Source organism: Cygnus olor, chromosome 1 (assembly GCF_009769625.2).
Source record: "Cygnus olor isolate bCygOlo1 chromosome 1, bCygOlo1.pri.v2, whole genome shotgun sequence".
In the NCBI taxonomy this organism is placed as follows: domain Eukaryota; kingdom Metazoa; phylum Chordata; class Aves; order Anseriformes; family Anatidae; genus Cygnus; species Cygnus olor.
The window spans coordinates 21945682-21967779 of NC_049169.1; the positions used below are offsets into that span (position 1 = coordinate 21945682).

Genomic DNA, 22098 nt, shown 5'->3' on the forward strand with positions numbered 1-22098 from the left:
TGTGAGCAAGACTCATGAAAGCAGCTGGCCCTACCGGCCTCCTGTTCCTGGAAACAAAGCACCATGGCTTGGCCAAGTGCCTCTGTGTGCTTACCGTGAAGGCACACACTTTTACATACACACACAAGCTTTTTCCTCTCCGACATCAAGAGCATTTTCCTAGTCTGACATTTCACAGGTCCCTTGGCAAAGCATGTTTCTTCTCTAAAATAGTGGGTTTTGGTAAACAACACGCAGATTTCCTGGGGATTACCAGAACTACTCACCTCTTGTTAAACACCACTGCAGTGAAATAAGATGATGTCAACAGCAGAAATCATTATTTGCTGTATAATAAAAAACTTAGCTATGTTAATTTACGACATTTCTTAACTCAGTTATTTGGGTTGGAATGGGTGGGAATCACATGGGTAAAATATGAGCATGCCAGCAGCTGCTGTCAAGTCACCCGTCTGATACTGCTCTGCTTTCTTTCTGCTTAACCATTTCTCTCCAGCTAAATCTTTCCACCATTTCAAAGGAAAAGTGGGATTTGTGGTTTTTTTTTTTTTCATTGTCAAAAGAACTCAGCGATTAAAGAAGTAGCCATTGCAGGAGAATATTCATCACCTGTTAACATTAAATTACAGCAGAAAAGTTAAGAAATGAGGTAGGTGTTTTATCAGAGTTTCCCACATGCTGTTACCAACTCCTTTGCTCAAGGCAACTGTGTGGCTATTTTTACGCTGTGAAAACACAGACTTTGCACCACATTTCCACTCCAAATGGGAGGCTGAACTGCCTCCCCTCAACACGCAACACACCTCCTTCCCTCATCAGGTTTCTTTCTCTGCCCTTTTCCTCTGTGCTTTTCCCTACAGCCTTCTCTATGTCCCATCTGCCTAAAACAGGATGTGAAGCCAGTAATGTTAGACTTGAACTTTCTACCTCCTGGCTTCAGTGGACTCAAAAAGCTAGACAAAACAAGCTGTCCCATTTCTAGACAGTCTGTGCAGTGGTCTTAGGATTGAAACCCTTTCCGGTCAGGAATGACAAACGATGCGACTTCGTGATAAATGATGCAACCTTCTGCAAACAAGGCTCAGCCAACTGTGTCACACAGAGCCTTTCTTGCCTGCGACTGCCTTGTATACACATAAGGTGTAGCCATGAAACTCATCTTTGTTTCTGAGGGCAACTGTGGGTCTGCACGGAGCAGTCACAGCCCATTCCAGAGTGACGCAAGACATCACCTTCCTCCTGTCCCATCTGTGATGTGTTTAATGTGACTTTCTAATACTTACTATCCTGAAAACATAAAATATCCTAGCTGTGGTCCCTGAAGAAGACTATCAGTTACCCAGCGTTGTTTTATGGCTAATAGCCCTGCCTCTCAGCTAATACCAAAGCAGTTATGTGGCTTACAGAAGCAGTTTGTTCATTGCTGCCAACCTGGAGTATCTGCTCCATACCAGAGTGGACCACCCTGCAGAAGCACGGCTCCAGTTCATACCTAGTGTGGACAAAAGCCATCTGGACATGGTCATGGGCCACCTGTTCTAGGTGGCCCTGCTTGAGCAGGGAGGTCCTGCAGAACCAGATGACTTGCAGAGGTCCCTTCCAACCTCAGCCACTCTGCGATTCTGAAAGAAGAGGTAAAATCCTGAGATGCACATGGTTTCACTCCCTGCATTTTCACACTCGTATCTCACCTTACAGAAAGGGAGCGATGTCGTTTCACAGAATTCACTTTGCAGGGTGGGAAATGTTTCACAGAGTACTAGAAATCTAGGATTTTTCATGCTGGGAATGACTTGCCTTCCTTAGAGCATCCCTGCTTGCTGGGTCAAAACAGTCTTTTGCACTCTTACCAGTTCTGTGCCTTGCACGAACATGCACCATCACTAGCCCATTAGCACACATTTTTAATATCTTTCATATATATCAGATGGTCTTTTTTGGGGCAAATTACACTCAGTGTCGAGTCCTAGGCATAGTGTTATTATCATGGACAAAAGAGCCTACAGAAGTGCTTCATATGCTTGTAAAGGCTTTCTCTTTCTTTACAGCAATAAAGTACTTACAGGCAGCACTGTGGTGTAAATATTCACAAAACAAGGCTGACTTTTAAAAAAGCTGCACTAGCTCACTTGACTTTAAGGAAAAAAATTATTTTTTGACTAAGGGATGCTCTCTATTCTTCTGCATTCACATGTCAGTAGCTGCAGAGCATCTTGTAGGAAGTGCGAACTGGAAGTGATGCCAGGAAGGCAATGCAGTGGTCCGCCTGGCACAAAACCTATTTGTTTTGTAGCCTATGCTGAAAAAGTGCTAGACTTATTATCTTCTGGAACATGCCTGCATAGCCTAAGATCATGTACTGGCCACTTTTGATCGCTGGGTGTAGGCAGCAACCAAAGTAACTAGAAACAAGTATTTTCTGCCTCTAATTATGGAGCTTTATAGTGCAATGAGATCCTTGCAGAATCTGACTTTTTTTCCCCCTCTGCAAAGAAGCTGCAGTTTTGCTCAGTGGTTCCCTTTTGCAGAAACACCACGTTAAGACGCTGCTCATAATACAGCCTTGCTACACGACACACAGCATTTCACCGCAAAGCTGTCTCTAACTGCCCTGCATATCTGCTTCTTTCACCTTTGAACTAAGGGAACAAATGGAAGCATTAATCCCCATTTTACAGAATTCAATAGTCATTTAAGCAGAAGGTCAGGTACCTAATGGGCTGTCAGGTTCAGGCAGTCTATCCGCCCATCTCTCCGGCTCCTGAAGTGCCCAGGACCTGACTGACGGCCTCGGCAGCTGCACACTTTGTTTTCCTGCCAAAGCCCTCTGAAATGTAAGCTGCGGTGACTGCATTCCAAATAGAAATTAGGATGACATATTCTGGTTTCATTGAAGGAGAGAAGAAAAAAAAAAAAAGCAGCCATGAAAAGGTACACATTGAAGCCTGAGAAATAAAGTAGAGATGCTATTTGTTCCTGTTTCACCAGCACACTTTGATCTAACAGAATATATGTACGCTGTCAGACGCCTGCATCATGCCTCTTGATACGAACCCCACCGTGACTATGTTAGCTTTAGGACAGCTCACAGCAAGGCTAATTGTACTTACCATGGCACCGATAACGGTACTACGCAAGGCTGTACACGTTTCCCAGACCCTTTCCTGTGCCACAGGCCCAGGGAGCAAGTTTCAAAAACTACAGCCTGGAAAGCACACGCATTCCTGTAGCTCCCAGAAATTTCCAAGAGGCATGCAAACAGGAGAGAGGCCTTTCCCTGCTCATTTAGACGTGGCCTGCTGTGCATAGTTTCTTTTGAACAGTCTCGTAAAACCAAAACATTTTTTTCCAAACAGATCACAGGTCATGTAAGCTTCCCGAGGGATATATTGGTTACAGATGTTTTCATGTAATAAAATATTCCACTCAACTGCAGTATTTCTAACTGATAACGCTAAACCTAAATTTCCCTCGTCTAATGGCTACGTCCGCATACTCCTTCCCATGGTAAACACTGGCTCATTTGTTACTATCTGTATTTTTTATAAAAGTATGTCACAGAGACAACATACTTCACATTTGCAAGGAGAGCCGCAACACACAGTTTGAACTCTTCAGAAATGTGAAGTTCTTTTTTTGCCTATCTGTAGAATAACTTATACCTAAGCTTCAGCATTATCATACTGATTTGCATTTTAAAGTTATCTAATTATTAAGCATGAATAATTTTAATAACTTTCCAAGATTTAACTTCTTAACTTGGAATTATTAAAAAACAATGTTTCATTCATTGTCTGAATGGCACAGGGCTAATAACGAAACATGGTTTGATTTCTTCCTTGCAGAGTTGTTAGGAAAGGTTGTTGTGAGGATCTCTCCGAAAGATCAAACAGCTCACAATAAAAATAAAATAAAGAAGGAAGAGGGTGAGGAGATTACCATTTGTTTTCAAAATACACTTATAATAGAGAATTACCAAGGACAGCTATGGACTTCCTAGAAAAGGAAGTCTCCTTCCTAAAAATGAGGCTCCCTCAACCCAGCACAGCTTGTGCTGTGGCACTGTAGTATGTCTCTATGAAAATTAACATCTTGGAGTTTTTATTAAAAAATTAGAGCACTATGCTCAAAACATCCATTCCTCGTTGCTCTCTGTATTGCACCACCAGGATCTCCCTGTTGAAATTTCAGTTGCCACCATTAAGAACAATGGAACAAAATGACTCCTGATGTGATATTACTGCTTCTATGTTGATGTTTCACAGATGAATTCAACCTGTTTTAATTATGGTTTATAAAGCCTGAAAATGTCATAGAAGTGGAGCATTCTCTGAGGAGAGAGATGTAATCTACTGAAGGACAACTGTCACAGAATCACAGAATCATCTAGGTTGGAAGAGACCTCCAAGATCACCGAGTCCAACCTCTGACCTAACACTAACAAGTCCTCCACTAAACCATATCACTAAGCTCTACATCTAAATGTCTTCTAAAGACCTCCAGGGATGGCGTAGAACCAGTCCATTTTTGAGAAGATGTGGAAGTTAGTAAATCCTGAAATTAGGATGCTTAGACTAGATCAAACAATCATTCTTATAAAAACTGCAATGCTGTGATCCAGGTATTCACCACTTTAATGCTAATTTTCAGTGTTTAACATCAGTAAAATACTTCATTTCTTTCAGAGCTAACTGTAATCATGAACTGTCATATATAACTTTTGCAACTTTCAGATTCAAACGTATGCTTGTGCTCGGTAAAGAAAAACATCACTTTGCATTCCTGCAGCGAACAGACGCAAGCTTTAAAGACTCACTATAGAAAAAACATGGGATATTCCCCCTGAACTCCACAATCCAAATTGAAAGGGCAATTCAGTCTGCAGCAAAGCACTTTGGAAGGAAGTCATTCAGGTAAACAGAGATGCTTCCTGAACACAACAGGGGTGAGTGTGACTTCAGTGGCTGTGCAGTGTTCGGAAGAGCTGAACTTTGCATGGCTCTAAGCAGGCAAGAGGAAAGCTTACTCGGGGGATATTTCTCCCATACTCCTGCTAGTGTGCATACCACTATATTTCTCGCAGTCAGATTTGATTAGCTGTATGTTCATCCTGGGGCTGATACAGTACTTAAAACTGCCAGCACGTATGGGAGGCAACGATGCTTCTCTGACAGCTCCAGCATTGGGAGGGAAGCCACGCAGCAGCAGAGGATGGCTACGGATGACATCGAGGGCAGGAACAAAGCACTGCACTGTGGCCGGTCAGTCTCTTTCCAAAAAATTGCAGCCTGGTTCTCTAAGCATATGGTCACATACAGAAAATAGAAGCCCAATCTGCTGGTATTTGATTTTTTTTTTTTACTGTTTAAGCAGTTTTCAGGGCAGTATGACTAAGGGGCAGCAAGAGCAAGCGGTTGCTGAGCATCAGTGACTTGAAAACACACAACAAGTCTTGCAGACTTGAATGCTCCTTTCCTCTTCTTTTAAACAGCCTCGAGCATGGTAAACACCAGCAACATGCAGATATAACTCCTTTAAGATCCGGCACACTGGGAAAAGGACCAGCTTCCTGCAATTAACATCACCTGGGCTCATCAGCAGACCTGATCTTCCAGCGCTGCCCCTGGGAGCTGCCATCCACCTCTGGCTGCCACAGAGCCTGTGATGATTTTCCCTTTCTGCATTAGGCCACAATATTTTTGCTGGCTGCCACAAATAAAATAAATTAAAAAAAAAACACACAAAAAACCCCACAACTCTGCTGACATTACTCCCTGGGCAGCAAATCCCTCTTTATTTTAGTGCACGCATAATGTGGGTAGCAGCAAAAAGCACAAAGACAACAACCTTGAAGCACATCTACAGAACGGGGTGGAAGCAAAGCAAAACCCTTGAGATACTCTGCAACTCCTGACACAGACACAAACTTACAATTCTGCAGGGTGGAAAAATAGTATTTGGAATGTGGTTTTGGTGTGCTTGGAGATATGTCTTTGTCTTGCCCTGGTTGCTTAAGGACAGCACCCAGAAAGCACAGCTAACTACGATCTGTGCGAGCGTCTGTTGCTCATCTGTCTCCCTTCCCTGCCCCTTTATCTGCACAGTCTGTATCGTATCCCAAACTGCACACTGGCTTCCCCGAATGTTTTAGTTTTTAAATAAATGCCTAATTAACTCACCCTTCATTTTAAACAATCATATGCAGCAAAATGCTCCAATTAAAGATGGAATGTCTACTAATTTAAGCCCAAAGGTTCTGTTAAGGCAAGTTTCATCAATCCTAAAAATAGAAATGCATTCATAATTTTTTTCCTTACTTTAATTAGGCTTTTTTAGGGGGGGACTTGAATTTAAATATCCCTCTGCAGTACCTTCAACTGCATTGCAGTAGTAGGAACCGCACGTACAACACAAGAACCATACAACGAGAGATGACTTCTTAATTCTTTCACTCAGAGATGAGCGTGAAGTGGAGGCACGTGTCCCCTGGCATAGCAGTGTTGCAAGTAAATAGGAGAGACTTCAGGAAGGTGGGACCAAAGGAAACTTCTGGGTGATTTGTGTACAGAGAGATCTTGGTCCTTCTCTAATCTATAGTCTTAAGTGACATGGAAGGAAATGGCATTCTGGCAGCCAAGGTGAAGGTGATGTGACTAATGGTACAGCAGGCAGACTAAGGGCAAGCCAGTACAGAGTGAACTGAGAAATATGCTATATGGGGCACTTTGAACACATTACTTTGAACAGTTGCAGAATGCAAGGTCGTGCTTCTTCAAATACAGGTTAAACTTGTAAGATGGCAAACTAATTTGGGAAGCAACGACTTGAAGAATGACTTCAGGGCCACGGGGACCCACAACTAAAACTCTGACAGTGATGCAGGGGCTAAGACAATTAATGAGATCTTTCAATACATGAGCTAGGGAAGACACAAAGCAAAAAAACATTGTTGTAATACTTGAGAGGAACATTACTAGGAACAGAGGAAGCTGAGGTCTTCCAAGGAAACAGAGTACCAAGAAAAACAATGTCTTTAAGTGGTAGTCTTGGACCTGCTGCCTGCTTTGCCTGTGCTGGAGCTGAGCTTCCTGCTGTGAGTGCTGGCAGAAGTGGCGACGGGAGGAGACGCAGGAACCAGCTCCTCCCAGCCCCGACCGCGCTCTCTCCTTCACTGCTGGGGTAGCAAGCCCAGATCTTCTGTGCAAGCTCATGTTGCCCTCATTCCTGCAGTGGCAGGATTCAGTTTCTCTTACATGGCTGAGAAGCCTGGGACTACTTCTGTCACTTCATTCTGCAATACTGAAATGATTACAAGCATCCACGTCCACGTCTGGCATCCATACTTCACAAAAGATATTGACAAATTGGAAAGCATTCAGGAGAGAGCTGCACGAAGGATTTGGAGTCAGGAAAATATGCTCTAAAGCAAGAGCCAGAAGTAATTCAATCTATTCAGTTTCACAAAGAGAAAGTTCAAAATGGCTCGATCACAGTCCATAAATACTTACATTAAAAAGAGCAATTTAATAAAGGGCACAACAAAATACAAAGCTGAAAATGGAAGTTTGAGACAAAATTCAGGCTAAAAATGAGGGGGAGCAATGAAGTCACTGGAACCTTTTACATTTGCATGCAGTAAATTTGCCATTACCTAATGTATTTAAAAAATTGAGATTGGATGTCTTAAAAATGATACTATCTAGCTCAAGCAGAACTTACAGGCTGAGTGAATTTGTGTAAGTGTATAATACTATAGCTGAGCTACCTAGATGATCATAACATTATATATGTTATAAGAACATATTTAGTTCTTGAGTGGGCTTCCACAATTCAGTTTTTCCTGTATCTGCTTTAAATGACTGCAGCAGCTTTGCTGAACCCAATCTGAACTCCTAACTTGAGCCTTATGCTGTAAACATAATACATAGCCAGTTTCCTTCTCTTTAGACACCATGAAGAAATAATCCAAATACCTAAAGCTGTGTGCAAGCGAACACAGCAAATTTCAAGACAGGAGGAAGTCTGTAAAGTTTCAAACTGCTCCCCTAATCCAGGAGTCTGAAAGCACCGCGTTGCTTTCCAGGTGCATTCCCAGGCACGCTTGGATCACTTCAGTGTGTGGGATCAGATGGAGAGCAGGGGCTCACCAGCTAGAGCTCCTTTTCCCTGGCTCCCCTAGTTATATTCAGCAGGACAGCAGGGAGGTATTTTGGTATTTAAAGACCTGTTGGCTGCTGAACAGGTTGAGTTTCACCAGGAGTGCCACTCTGAAGAACTGGACAAAGCAGGACAGCCTGGATATAGCCAGGTTTGAACTAGGAAAATCCTGTACCCTTGAAACCAACTGCAAAAATACCACATGCTTTAGTTTAAGGTATTAACATCTCAGAAGTGATATTAGGTGATGGCAGTGTTTCCTAGCAGTCTGTGAACTTAGGGAATCATGCCTGTATGTGGCCAGGAGACAGACTCAGAAAAGGCACACTCTCCCATCCAGTTCAGCTCCTCTGTGGAATTGCTTGCAAATCTGTAGTCCTTTCTTCTATTCACCATAAGAGGCATTTACTATTTTTATGATCTCAGGACGGAAAAATAATCAGAAGCAGCAGTAACAATTTCTTTTTCTTCTCCAATCTGTGTGGCATTAAGCATAATTATATAAATAACTGGAACGGCAGAAACAGACAATTGCTGGCTTTGTATGGGTATTGGAAAAGATTATACTGTTTTTATCATGTCTCTCAAATAATGGGTATCTTCCAAGCCTACTGTCAAGGAGGCTGCTTGCTGCTTTAATGCTGATATGAATATAATCTTGAAAAAATACTGAGAAAGGGTCTTTCCACATACTTTCCATCAGGAAAGATTATTTAAATAAACCGTTTAACCTGCTATTGACCTAAAACCTAGTTACATAAATGTTTTAAAAATTACTTATCCATCCTGAGGAGATAAAGGTAATCTAGTGAAGTCAAGGATAACATAGGAAGTCCCTTAATGACGGCTGTATTCTCTACAGCTTCTATTAGCATATGATTTTTCTGCTGGCAAAGCAGATACAAATGAACTGCGAGAATACAGGTGTGTGAAAACTCTTCCTCTTTGTGAGAGACTGGAAAGAGATGCACATAAAAAACTGTAAAAACCTGCAAAGTGCTTGTACAAGGAGAACCTCACTATTTTTCCCCTATTTCTTCCATTATCTGTAATAAACATTACTGCACCTTCTCTTTAAAACCAACAGTAAAAATTGCTGAGGCGATATGAAACTTGAATATGGAGGATATGCCAACCAAATACCTGAGCTAATATCATCCCAAACTTAAAAAATAATGAGATGAGGAAAAAAAAAATATATATATATATAAAAGTCTATAAAGCTGTGTTTCCAGATTACTGAATGAACACTCAGAACTTACCAGGACAAATTAAACCAAGTGCAGCATGGTTGCACTGGAGATAGAAAATACTACAGGCATCCAGCTGCAGAGCAGGCAGAAAAGCCAGCATGTTTATCGAACCTAATGAAGGCTATCTCCCAAAAGGTGAGAGTACCAAAAAGCTTCATCTACCAAAAGTGCCCCCCACTTCAGCATTTTGGCTTTGCTACTACTGCAGGTAACCACTCCACTCGGTGGCGTGGAACGAGAAGAGCCCCTCGGGCATCTTGCCTCTACCCATCTCTCCTCCCCTGCAATCAGCTGCCAGATGCAAGTTTGGAAGTCTTCAGCATTTCGTCTGACAGCATAAATGTTATGTTTTTTCATGAACTGAGCTACTCATCTGCTCTGCTGCACACTCTGGCCACCTGCCTCCGTTGGGCACACTGGGCAGGGCAGCCGCCTGCGTGTCGGTGCCCAGAGCTGTTGCTAACATCAGCAGCTATGTCTGACCTACGCTGCCATAGTATTATCCAAACCTGTGTGTTTTTTTTCTGCCAGACAGATCACATTCTCCGCAAGCCTCCTCCTCACCTTAAGGAAACAGCAGCTTTTCTACAGAAGCAAACTACAGCCATGTGGTCCATGGCAGCGTGCCGAAAATGGTTAGGACGCTGCTCAAATTGCCCACGCAGCTCCAAAGGGCTGCAGCTGGACCAGGAGGTGTTTTCTGGCTGTAAGCCTGCCCACACGCTGCAGTGCACAGCACTGAGGCCCGATGCCTTTTTTTATCCACATACGCGCATCATTTTCCCTTCTACTTCCTCTGGGAGGGTTGTATTTAAATAAATAAATAAAAAGTCCTCCTTAATAAAATTGTAATCTCACCAGCCACCTACATTTCCGCCTCCTGAAGTGTTAAAAGAAAAAAACTGAACTAGTACTTGATACTTCTGTCAATAAAGAGCACACTCAGGATCAAAGGAATAAAAATGCTAATTACGGTGCACTCTGTAACACCTCTCTCCCGAGCCAAGTGCTCTGATTAAGTTAACCGTTGTGCTAATTATAATAGCGTTTAGCACAGCTGGGGCCGAAGAAAAGCCACCTTGTACCAAAGCATGGTTACCGGCCTCAGAATGAGATGAGACATATTTATACCCTACAAGAAACTTGCCTCCAGTCCACAGGAAAAGCCTCTGCTCATTTTAAATACTCAAAAGTATGAAGCCTACCACAGATTTTGTTCATTTATTTATATTAAATAAAAAAGTGGACATTTAATTTTTTTTATTTTTAGTCATGCTGGAGTCAGAAGCTTATTGCCTGGAAATTAAGTTACCAGCTCCTAAGGGAAGATACAGCAGGTTAACACATCTCTCCAATTTAAAGGGGAGCCCGCTCTCCTGCCTTTTCTCAGTCGATACAGCTGTGAAGTATTCCAGTGAAGAGAGAAGAAGGCCACTGTACTCTATATTTTCATTTAAAATGGAATGAAGTAGCACGCAATTACTGGCAAAACCACCTGCCACATTTCAGCAGCAGGTTTGGATGGAGAACCGGGGTGATAAATGAGGGCTGAGTCTAAGTGAAAGTTAATCCTTCCCACCAAGTCCACGAAGGAGGGGGGAAAAATATAACAAAATCAATAAATTTCTGCAGCTCAGAAAATTGTATCTTCAGTGGATGCTTACAAACCTTGTTGCACGTAGTGTAATTGGAAGAAAGATTTTTAAACAGTTATGCAGTTACAACCACATCTTCCATCCCTCACTTCCCTCTGCGAAGAACTCATCAGCGATTACTGGCAGCACCTTCCAATCCACCTGGTTGAAGTATAAGGGCTGCGTGCCACGAAGGAACTAAAAGGTAAGAAAATTACTTGCACTTCAGTATCACTCCTCAAAAACGACTGTTTTGTACTATTCAGCCTCCTGGAGCTTTTGAGTAGCAGCAGATGAGCAGACTGTTTTTCAGCATGAATTCAATAATTAACTCTGAATTAAGCAAGTCATCTAAACACAATAATGCAACTAATTCTCCTGAGTGGATATGTACTTTCTGGATTCCCGGCGTGTTCAATGCGATCCTGTTTCAGCACAGAGATTCAGCAATCACTGACACCCTCGTTATATGGCACCTTCCCATTCACTTTTTATATATTGCATTTGCTCATTTAGTTACACACACACACGCTCCTATATGTATCAATACAGCACCATTTTATGCATATTGGTAATCTTTATCTAAATTCCTCACTGCTTTGACAGGCCGGTAAGGATTTAAGTGGCTTTAATCCACTGTCTCATCAAAGAGGCTTATTATTGCTCTTATTTGGATGGGAGAGAGGAGAGGTCCTTCAGAAGCGGAGCCCAATATATTGGCTGAACTGCTTGAAAAAGCAGAAACCTGAGAAAAGCACGCCTTGAAAGGGTGAAGACCACTGATAGCCCTTTGCCAATATCATTTCCAGGTAAACAAGTATCAAGACACCACATAAATGTTTTGGACAGGAGTCTGTGCTATTTCAGGGGTCTGTGAATGGGGCTTAGAGCTGTCCATGTCCAGTTTGTCATACGTGTAATAGAAATTATAGTAATAAAGTGAAAACTAGAGCATTTGAATCCTCTACTTTTTCCACTGACATCCTTGGATGCAAGGCCACTTAACTGAGTATAATCCACCTGCATGCTGCCTTCCTGCCATTCGCAGATCCTTCTACATGGGGCTGCTCTGCTCCAGCACCTCGCTCTGCATCCCTGTGCATGGGCGGGGGAGACAGGCATGAGAGGACAAGCAGGGAGGGAAAGGCAATGTCTCATCACCGTCATCCCTTTGTCTCTCAGCTGCTAAAAGGCAACGGGCAAGCCCTGTGGAAAGGATCACAGTATTACAGGGTGTCAGCAGAGCCTACGGCTGGCTGGTGAAGAGCAACACACAAGGCCGGTTATTTGGCTAATAGCTAGGGTATCAGACACTGTTGCGTACATTTAGGATGATGACATTATATTGTGTATATCTTCCACTGCTGAGGTAAGCTTAAACATGAATTCTTATGTACTGTTAGCATTTCATGCCAAATTAATTTCCACTCTATGCATGCATACCTCCAGGACAGGCTGGGAAAAGATTATGCAGTAGATACTCATGCACCACGATGATGGGCATAATAGGATAAAAAGAAATGGTGGAATAATTGAGGAAGCAGAACGGCAAATTGCATACTATAACATTAAGACAGATAGTTTCCTGGGATGACTTTATATGGGGTGTCTGCATTGCCTACACCCAAAGTGTTCAGGTTACATCCTGCTGTCAGTTGAAACTCTTAGCTGAAAATGCAGAGCTAACTAAACAGATCTGCCTAGTTTCTTTTTCCTGAGTTTTATTACAACAGTGCTTTTTACTGAGGAAGAATTGTTGCTGTAAAAATGAATGCTTATATATACACTACCTAATTATCTCTGTTTATCATAAAGTAATTGGAGGAGCTATTAAAGAATGGTCACCAAAATATTTGGATTTGGCTAAGGTTTAGAATATTAGTTACCCAAACTTTAACTCTTGAAATAATATCAGCTAATGATATGTGCTTCACTTGGGAGTTAAACACTTAAAAGTAAAAAGCTCATGTCTGACAAATTGAAAGTAATTTCACATTGAAGTAAATTAAACGAATTTCCCAGATGTTGCTGTAAGAAGAGTCTCAAGGAGGTGAAATGAAAGTCACTGCTGATGCATTCAGACACTTACCATGAAGTTCCCAAGAATGGAACGTTTTAAAATGGAACTGCAAAAAAAGGACACATCAGAGGTGGGAAGCCTGCGGTCCCACTGACAATCTTCATCTGAGCATCTTGCAACTCTGTAGTTTCAAAGGGGGGCCACGTTTGTGCATGGAAAATGGTGCATAAACACCAGAGAGAAATCGGTCTTGTTCAAAGGGTGTTGGGTAGTCAGAAGGAGCTACTCTCACTCCAGGTGAAGTAGAAGAAAATTAAAAAACCCACACTGTTATTTAGAAATTAAAGATTTGCAGGCCTATCATTGATACTAGTTAGTTCTTAGCATTTTGCTGTGGCAAATTGCAAAGTACAAAAAGGATTTGGAAATTCCAGCTTCTCCCTATTAAGCAGAAGGTTTACCAGTATACAGAAATATACATATAGTTGACTAGGACAAATATCAAGAGCTAGCAGCATCCTTGCACGAAAACCCCAGGACTACCTTGCCTTCTTTTCTTCCCCAATGATTCCCACTCCACTTGAGTAATATCTCCTTCTACCCTACCCAAAATAGAGTAAAAAAGCTACAAGTTTAGGAGGACAGGGAGGAAAGGAAGTTTACAACCCCCAATTTATTGTTGTATCCCAGAGAAGCCTATACACCCACCTCTCTTCTCTATCAGTTGCAAAGGAAGTCCACGTGCTGGGTGCACAGGACTGGTGATGCCCACAGACCAGCCAAGGGTGTCCTTCCTGTCAGGGTGATCAAGTATTTTCCATATTCTCTGCACTTTTCTCTTCCAACTGCTTCCTTATCCAGCTGCTCATCTAAATTCCTGGTGGTGTTTGGTTTGTTATTCCTTCTAAATACTGGAGATATGGAAAAAAAACCCTCACATATCTGATTTCAGTCTTCAGTTTCACTCACAGATCAGGATTTTACGCTATGGATTTGCAAGAGCAAATGGGATAGCGAAACTGGCTACGTTCATCTGTTTCATTAATGTAATCATTACATTTTTTCCTTCGCCTTTTTTTTTTTTTTTGCATGTTCCACTAAATTATCTTCCAATAAAATGGAAAAATTATTTTATTAAAAGTAGTGATTATGTCAAGTTCAGACTCTTATTAGGATTACAGATTTTATACAGTTTACTTGGAAATCTGCTTTACAGCACAACAGATGTCAACTTTTCATGCTAGACTAACAAAAGCATCTATTTCATTCTCATCTGGTGACCAAAGCAATATATGAAAGGAAGAAACAGCTATTTGAAGAGTACAAGGGCGTCTAATTTCTAGAGTCAAAACACCCCAAAGCCTGTAATGTAATACCATGGAAGAAGGAATACAGGGTTATAAAATCCGAAATCAACAAACATCTTTGATAGTCATGTAAAAAGCTCAATATTTTGGCTAGAGAGTAAGCGTTGCCAACTTTTAATTCTTGGGACATAACCAATTATACTCCCTTAACATTGATAATGTAGATTGATAACCTCCTAGATTTGATATTTGTAAACAGAACATAACAAAATAGAATCTAAACTCCAGATGTATACCTCAAACCATTTTGGCAGGCTGGCTGACAAACTGCTCTGTAAATACTCCTCCTGTGTTTCACAATGCCTGTCTTTGGGTATGCCCAGTGGTATAACAGTAATAACTAAACCACAATGCTGGAATATGACACTAGCTCCTTTAACTGCAAGAAAAAAATTAATTCTAATTAAATAGAAACACCACATTTCTAAGATATATACAAGGCAGTAAGAGAAAACTATTCCAAATTAAGCCTTCATCAACACTTCAAACTCTGTGTCAGCAATTCTGACTGGTATTGCAGGAGTCTCCTGTGACATTCACCTACAGGCCAATGCTCATTTATTTCATTTTGTTCAAGCATAAGTACAAATTACTGGGGTTTGCAATGAAATTTATCACATAGAAGTGGGCAACTTTAGCATGCCACAGAGGGATAGAGAGAAGCAGTCAAAACCCTCGATTCTACCGCCTCATTTTTCTTTTTAATATTTCAGCAACATACCTCATATATCAACAGATCCATAATTTATCTAATTTTAAAGTAACTGCTTTGGTCCACTTGGTAAGAAACAAAAGCTAGCCAAATAACAGTGGGTACACCAGCTCTTTCTCTGGGACTCCCTCTTAACATGTTTTGGCAATGAAAGAAACTACGCTGTTCCCAGGATTTCATTCCTGTATGGCACTTCAATACAACACACACAAACCCTTTTCTCCAACACAAAACTAAGCTGAAAAAGAAGCATTTCTGAACAGGAGGAAAACACAAAAACAGGCAGAAGATAACCAGACCCCTAAAACATTTCAGAACCCTACAAATCCCTAAAGCTATCCCCAAAGTATGCATATACTGGTTTTAAAATGATTCAATCTTGGTGATAGCCTCAGGTGCCAATAGACTACAGATTTAAGCCATATATCAAAATATTAATTTCTGATCATTTAAAAGTCTTAAAAAGAGAAGAAAGCCCCACACTTACCCATTTAGGGTGAGGATATTATTGCACAGCCTCTTGTTCACTGTCACAATTTAAAAGAAAGAAAAAAAAGTCCCAAATAGTGACTTTTTTTTTGCTCAGGTAAGGGTGAATTTCCTTTCAGATTCCCCTCTGAAAGCTGCTCTGAGCCCACCGCTGCACTGGGTGACAAGGTGACCTTTCCTCGGTGGAAGGAAACACGGAAACGTTGGGCTCCAGAACCAAGGCCTACCGATGCGCTTCTTTGCTTTTCCTAGGCTCTGCAAAATTCATACATGTACAGGAAGGACGTTACTCTCAGATAAGAGAAAAAGAAGAAAAGCAAGAAAAAATTGAAAACTTCAGTGAAAACCTTAGTCTGGACGAACAAGGGACTCGGTTTTACCTCCAAAAAGGTTAAGGTCACCAGACTAGCCTTCCTACTTTCTTACCGCAGGGACAAAAGAATACACCACAAAGCAAGTAGTGCACGTAGCACAATTGGCAGCTGGCTTGAAAATGCTCGGGTTCAATTGACTATGAAGAATGAATTACCCTTATGTTTGAACAAAAAAAAACCAACCTGATCTCACCAGGCCAGAAGTACAACCACATTCCAGGCGCGATGTGTGACAGCGCACAGAATGCGAGTTTCAATTTATTCTGCGCATTTGAGCACACACAAAAGCCTATATGGTTCTCATTGAAATAAAAGATATCTCCAAACTTTTAAAAGAGCACAGAATGATTTAGGTTCTCGCTCTCATGTGGAAGAAATAACTTTTCGTAGCATTTGCTGTGCTTTCTCTTGGATCTGGGATTTAAGTCACCTATATTATTTTCATATCTGTAAACAACCACCGGTGGATTAAAGATCTTCCTTCTTCCTTCAACTCTTTTTTTTTTTTTTTTTTTTTAATGGAAATTTCTTTGACAAAGGCCGACAAAGCATTCTCTCTGAAAGAAAGAGCGCTGTAGATACCCACCACTTTCCTCAAGGACATTTAGATGCAACTCCGCAGAGTTTACTTAGATTAGCCTAACAATGTTCTTAAAAAGGAGCTCTGAACCTTTCAGGAACATTAAGCTTTAGCGGTGGAACAGCTTTAACAAGCTCATTCATTAGTGGCGGGGGGTGTCTTTGGGGTGCCAGTCCAGCGGCCGTCCTGGAGCAGGTGTTCCTGCCCAGCTTTGCCCCTGCACCGTCTGGCACCTCCGCCTCTCTGTCGGCCCTGCCAGCCAGCGGGGCCCAGCCACGGCCTACATGCTTCGCAAGCCATCACGCGCCGAGAGGCCAGATACATGCCACTCGTGGAGATGGAAGGAGAAAATATCACCCAAGATATCGCCCAAAATATTGACCCAAGACCACATGGGTTAGCTCTCTCCACACTCGCAAGCTTACTCTTAAGGACATCTGTGCGAAACGGTGATCGCGCACAGAAGGCAAATGCCGCGCGAGATGTTTGGTGTGGACCTGATGTAGAACGAATTGGGGCAAACTGTGAAGAACAAAGCTAGGATAAGCGAGGAGAGCACAATTTAAGACTGATTAGGAAAAGGCACTGAGTAATTTGTAAATCTCCGCAATTTAGGAGATCTAATGTGACCATTTTATTTGACTGCTCTGACCCCTGGCTCTGGAGGCCTTCCCCAGCTGGAACACCATCCCACCTCCCCGAGGCTGCCAATAGCGTACAAAAGCAACGATCAAGTACAGTTTGCTACATCGTGCAAATGAGCCAGAGGGGTATGAGAGACAGCAGGAATTGAAGAACACAATGAATTAAACATAACTGAAGTGCACACAACAGGAATCAAGAAACAGGACATTTGCATTGGCTGTAGGTGTTTATGGAAGCCACCGATGTCAGTGTTCTTCAGGTTATAGGAAGCATTCTGGGTTGATTCATAATTAAAAGGGAATCTTAATGCATATAGCTACTTACAAATTATGTAGTTACGATTTAGGAAAGCTATTGTTTTAATTTAATTAAAAGCTAGTGATTTTATTACTTTGCACAAAACAATATGAATCTCTGTAAGGAAAAAAACACCTATGAAACTAAACGAAAATTCTGCTTCCTCATTCTACTCCCCTTCAGCAAGTTTAATTCAAATGCTATTACTAGTGTGTTTTTTTTTCTGACATATCACTTAAAGATAGGACAGAAAGGATTTTAAAAAATGTTTGGCAAGAAGGATAATTAGCCCTAGTTAAGTCAGAGGCAACCAAGAATCGCACTCCTAAATATTAAAGAGAACATTAAGTTAGTAACCAATTTCAACAGGAAGTATTGTAGTGTTTGCAGCCAGGAACATAATAATTAAGAACAAAACACGCTATAACAATATTAGTTCTCATTGGAACTGCTTTAATGGGTACTTTTTGTTTGCTTGTTTCTCTAATAGAAAAATAAATATCTTAAATCTTGAATAGCATTTATGTGATATGTAATTTTCTGGAAAAAAAATAAGTAAATGAAAGAAAAAGGAAACACCTAGCTGAAATTTGTCCCATCATATGAAACAACCAATTTTCATTAGGAAAGCCAACAGCAGTGCCCATGGCCACATCACCTAACATGAACTCCTGAAAATTATTTTGCCCTTGCAAGAATGTGGTTGCAAGTCACAAAGATGCATTAGGTCCCTCCTCAGTAGTTACATATGAACTGTATACTCTTGTGATACTACCAGAAATCTATGAGATGTCTACCACAGCCAAACACATGACTTGCAACAACACAAAACAAGAAAAAAAAAAAAAAAAGAAAAAAAAAGAAGATAGAGAAGCAAACATGAGCTAGCAAACAAGCTACCTTGGAAGATGGAGGAGAAATATTAAGATATCGTGCTGACCAAAGCAACTCAGTTATTCCATCCGGAAAGCCGAGCACTGGCTCTGTCTTCTTTACAGCATTCCCCTCCACGTGGGTTACTACAAAAGGCAAGTTGCATTCCAAAAGGTAGTCATTTTCTCTTTTTTTTTTCCTTTTCTTTTTAAATGAAAGACACGGCATTGCTTTCTCTTCCCCTCGCAAATAGCTCTGAGCTGGAATGCAGAATAAATGCCTGAAAGACTACTCTGTGCTGGAGGGTTTAGCAGCAAACCAGCAGTCTCAATATGAAACAGATGTGTCACAACAAGTTTTGGGTGGAGAAATGTGTTCACTCATGGTATGAGAATGCTCAGGAGGGACTGCCTCTCACCACGCAGACACAGAAACAATTAAGAAAGGCAGGAGCAGGCTCAGCAAAACCTCGCCAGGAGAAGGAGTGATGCAGACTTTCTTTAAAGCACCACGATCATTCATTCTTCAGTACTCTAACAGGGCCCCAGTGACGAGCGCACAGCATTACTGTGTGTTAAATACATATTTTTGTAGTACTGAGAGTCCCGGAGATCTTGAAGCTTTTCCACGAGGGCAAGTAGGATAAAGTAAATGATGATTTTTGCCAGGAAAATCTGGAGTATTCTCAGGTTGATTATGATCTTCAAGCTGTTGTTCTCTCCCCAAAATCAGAGCACAGAAGTGGAATTTAATTCTGGTGGATGCATTTCACTGGCTACACATAATTCAGAATTATTCTCTTATGACGTAGACATGCAAGGCACTTAAAGAACATATCCCTGCCCCAAGCGATCCAAGAATCTAATCTAGACGTAATTAGGAGTAGGCAAGTACTTAGGGAAATTAGTCATTAGTTTGCAAATTCAGACTTCTGTCTCTCAGCTATAAGCCTCCCTTTTATTTAGTTCTCTCTTTCTTTTTTTTCCATGTCTTTTGTGGTGAAAGAGCACAGGAATAATGCTGTACAGTAGCAGAAATTTGGGAGGTCCTGCATAGATCATTCCACAATTAGTTTTGTTAGGTGGCATAGAAGGAAGAAAGTGTTCAGGAAGAACTATTTCTAAACTGAAACAGAAGCAAACTAAAAACTCAAGAAAAACAAAATAGCAGCAAGGCACTCAAAACCAAAAAAGCTGGCAATCCAGGCTGTGGATAGATGTTAGGAGAGAGTGAGGAAGGGAGCAGGGAGGAAGAAACAAATTTTCCTCCTCCCCGCACCCACCGGTTTTGAATTTCAAAATGATATCCAAATGAGCTCCCTTCCAGACGGTGTAATAAGCACACAGACCCACCTTTAACAGGCAATTTCTCCTTCCAAAACCTCTTTGCACACATTTCAGGCCGAAAACATAGAGAACAGACAATTAGCAAATGACAACCTTGGTGTGAAGGCAAGCATTTTAAAAAATCCAGCTGCCGTGTGATGTCAATATACAACGACGGTAACGCCAACAACGAAAGCTAAGAGCATACCGCTGCTCTGTGGTGTTGCAGGCTGAACTCGACTTTCTTGTCTCTGATGTGCCTATCATCTCAGCATTACTGCCTCGGCCGACTTCACTGTTTGTTTGCTTTTTGCATAAGGGGGAAGCTCTGAAGTGCTACAGGATGCCGAAGACATTTCTAGGAGAGGCCTTTGATTTCCCACGAGGTCCTGAGCCCGTTCATGGGGCTCCTGTGCACCGATGGAGGCAGCAGCAAACGCTTGAGCGCTGCCTTGCTGCTGGCTGGGATCCCTTGGCTGAGTCAGTTCGCAGCGGGTCTGTAAGCGCAGGACAGCCCATGTGGTGACAGTCAGAGCTTAAGAAAAGCCAGGTACAGTTGTGCAGGGTAATTGGTAGGCAAGAGCTAAGGGAAGAGAGCTTGCCAGGAGGAGAAACTCAAGTGCCTGTAACATTCCTTACCCATTACTGCACCAAGAAGCTGAGAACAGTCTGGCACAATCAGTGCTGGGTGCGGGCCAGGAAAGCAGCTACGTGGACACGGTGGACAAGTTACAGGTCTTGCAACAGCAGTGCCAAGCCCAGGTCAGGGCTTTCGTGCCACAGCCTCTGCTCCCCTGGGGGGAAGTTTTGGGAGCTGGTCAAGGAGCAGCCGGCATGCCCAGCCAGCACCTGACATGGAAGGACACATATGCTTTGACTCCAAGTCTGGCTTCAAACTAACTTCATCCCTTTTTGTGTCAGGCAAGCTATTTATTTGGAAGGATGATCTGGAGGGAAAACCGAGACAGACAGGGAAGTGTTTGGCACTGTCAAGCGCACCGGGATGTTTCATGCATTTCTAAAAGGGCGAGCTAGCTCCCTGGCACGCGCGCAGGGCAGCCAATCTTTGCTCAGCACAGACTCATTTTTATGAAGATTTATTTTAATAAGTTAGAACCTGTGGCCAGAGCACTGCTCCTGGGACAACCACGCTCCTCCTCCGTTCAGGGCGCATGACAGTGATGGCAGCAGGGTGAGGAAAGGCGCAAGGGTCCTGGATGCTGCCAGCTTCCTCCCAGTAACCAAGTGGAGAGAGCCCGTCCTGGTTCACCACCGCACAGCAAACAGCAGGCAGCAGGAGTGCACGGAAGTGCCAGGAAATTCAACTCTCTGCCTGCTGTCCTCCGCATATTACCCAGGTTTTGAGTAGCTCAGAACTTGCTTATGGATGACTGGGCTGTTCAGACAGACGTATTGCAGTTGCTTGTATGCAGCCAAAGAAGATTGCCTGCTATTATTCCTGTCCGCAGGCAGATGACGATGAAATCATTAGGGAGACCCACTTCTGAGGTCAGCTCTGGGAAATTTATTCATAAAGGATCAATTCAGCTAGGCTTCTTCAGCTCTTAGCTACTGGCTATTTGGGAGGATAACAAACTTCCTAACCAACTTACAATTGCACATCGTCAAAATTTCTTATCAACAAGGCTTGAAGTAAAACTAAAGGCTCAAACAACATGAATAATAAATGAAAATGACTTGTACTGGTACACTCAGCAAAACCCAGGGGTGGGGGGAAGTGGAGCTCCGCTTTGATTCAAACTCGCTTTCTTTCCAATACTGCATTTCCCTTCCTCCTGCTCTGTATCCCAGCACAGGTTACATGGTTTCGCTTGCTATGCCAAAATCTAAAACCTGCCTTGATGGCTTGTGCTTCTGTACAGGGCAGGAGGTGTGCACATTTACCCAGTTTGCAAAGAGGAGTCCCAAAGGATTGCATTAAAGAAACAGTGTGACAAACAGAGAGAAATACAAGCAATTACAGTATCCCAGTGCTGAAAACCTGAAATGCACACGGACAGAGACAGACACTCCAAAATATCCATTCTAAGATGCGTATCTCTGTGATTTGAACTGCTCCAGCTGGGGAAGGGCTGGAAGACTGACAGAAAGAAGGAACAAACTAACAAAAAAAGGTGACATGTCGGGGTGCTCATCTGGCTATCCTGGTCATCACAGTTTTCCAGCCAATTTTAGCTGTTGTGGTAAGGTATGGGGTGCCTTATGACAACATTTTGCATATAGCTGTAGGTCTTAATAGAGCTTGAACTGGGTGGTCGCCAGAAGTAACCACCCCCAGAAGTTCAGGACAATAAATCTGTGCTAAAAACAACTACAAACCATGTGCCCGAGGTTTTGGCTAAGGGGACTTA

The 22098-nt window shown here is 42.2% G+C and overlaps 1 protein-coding gene across 1 annotated transcript in view; it reads right to left on the bottom strand.

Moving 5' to 3' along the window:
* PLXNB2 (plexin B2) overlaps nt 1-22098 on the bottom strand; it is a 259451-nt gene that overhangs the window by 127633 nt on the left and 109720 nt on the right.